General features: G+C 43.6%; 1 non-coding gene across 1 annotated transcript; it reads left to right on the top strand.

The window, feature by feature from the left end:
• The first annotated feature begins 536 nt into the window (after window positions 1-536).
• On the top strand, window positions 537-609 carry TRNAL-CAA (transfer RNA leucine (anticodon CAA)). Its single transcript has one exon. It is a non-coding gene; the product is annotated as a tRNA-Leu (tRNA).
• Window positions 610-1748: the final 1139 nt, after the last annotated feature.

Genomic DNA, 1748 nt, shown 5'->3' with positions numbered 1-1748 from the left:
TACTTCTCGAGTTAGATGTTTAATTGAAACTGCTTAATAAAATTTTACTATTATGTGTACTAGTAGAGCACTGGGAGTGTTAAACAACCCAAAACCTTCGCGAAATGCGAAGGTTGTGGGTTCGGTTTCCACCTGCGGCAAGTTGTTTTTTCATCCACTTTACATTCCATTAATTTATAGTTCCTTTATCTCATTTATTAAGAACAAGTAATTTCCCCTATGTTGTCCTTGGTGTCAGTGTGCGTTGGCTTCTCATGATATGACTAATAAAAATCGGGCCCCTCAGTTAACCCCCTTTCTTGTCGTTTATTACATAACGAGGGTCTCGAATCCGGCAACATTGATGCCTTCAGGTAGCTTATGTTTGGGTTTATTGACAAGTTGCCTTCACCGAAAAAGATTTCGTTCTCATGACGCCTGCGGCAAAAATGACGTTCCACGTCCGCCGCCAAGGTCTGTGAGTGGTGGCGCTGGTTAACACTCCCAGGGTTCTACTAGTACACATAAATAACCAAGAAAGTGGATGGGGAAACGGCGCCGCGGTAGCTCAATTGGTAGAGCATCGCACGCAAAATGCGAAGGTTGGGGGTTCGGTTCCCACCTGCGGCAAGTTGCTTTTTCATCCACTTTAATTTCCATTATAGTTATCGTTCCTTTATTTGATTTAATAAGCACAAGTAATTTCCCCGATGTTGTTCTTGGTGTCACTGCTTGTTGGCTTCTCATGATATGACTAATATATATATATATATATATATATACATACATGTGGGGTTTGTTAACCAGATCGGGCTCCAGCCTTCCTCCCCCCCCCGCCCCCCCTAGGAAAAATAAAACTTTTCCGCCTATGTAGAGCAGTGCTTGGGGGCCCTCGCTGAAGGGAGTCGCCCAACACAGATGTCTGGCTGTCGAGACTTCTGAAGAATAAAACGAGCGTATCCTATATTGCAGGATCACCAAGGTGACCCGATGAGGGCAATCGCCATTGTGCGTGAAATGCGCTACAAATAAACTAAGCATTACATGAATAATAAACATTAAAATGAGGCAGAATAGCGACGTACTATTAGCATATAATTGCGGAATGATTTGAAAAATTCCGCACATTGATCTTGTATTCTTCAGGGCAAACACTTGGTTGATATTTTTCATATATAAGAGTGATAGTAAACTCAATGTTTAAGGGAACGAGAGAGGCGCTCTACCGATGACAAATTTCCCATTTCTTTCTGATCTTCTCGTGGGAATCAAGAACGAATGTTGAGGACGGATTGCTTTACTGCAAGCCGCATGCTCGCAGCTATGCTGGCGTGTACGATCATACACCGCGAAAGCCTGCGGGCAGCAAGTTAAGGATGTCCATATGAAAAGTGCGCGCAGACACAATATGTGCACTCATTTTGCATAAAATATTCAGCTGTCATTCTTCGAGATTCTGCATTTACGAAACAAAGTTCTAACACCATCGCGTTGTAACGTAAGAAAAGCAAGGTATATAGAATGAATGAGTTACAGCGCCCACGTAAAAGTCAGGTCATTTTCTACAGCAGCCAATAAAAGGCGGAGTCAACTGAGTTTTCTTGGTTGATTTACACTCGGCGCAGGCCGCCACCACCACATAAATATTGCATCAGCTTGGCGCAACAGCACAAACAACAATACGATGACTAGCGCCTCGCGTCTCTCTGCGACCGCTCTGCAATTCGCTCAAGTGCGAAGTTTGCTTCACGTGCAAGTTTGAAGTACGC

This window comes from Dermacentor albipictus, chromosome 1 (assembly GCF_038994185.2).
Source record: "Dermacentor albipictus isolate Rhodes 1998 colony chromosome 1, USDA_Dalb.pri_finalv2, whole genome shotgun sequence".
Classification (NCBI taxonomy): domain Eukaryota; kingdom Metazoa; phylum Arthropoda; class Arachnida; order Ixodida; family Ixodidae; genus Dermacentor; species Dermacentor albipictus.
The sequence above is the reverse complement of the archived record's forward strand: the minus strand, read 5'-3'. Positions and strand labels throughout refer to the sequence as shown.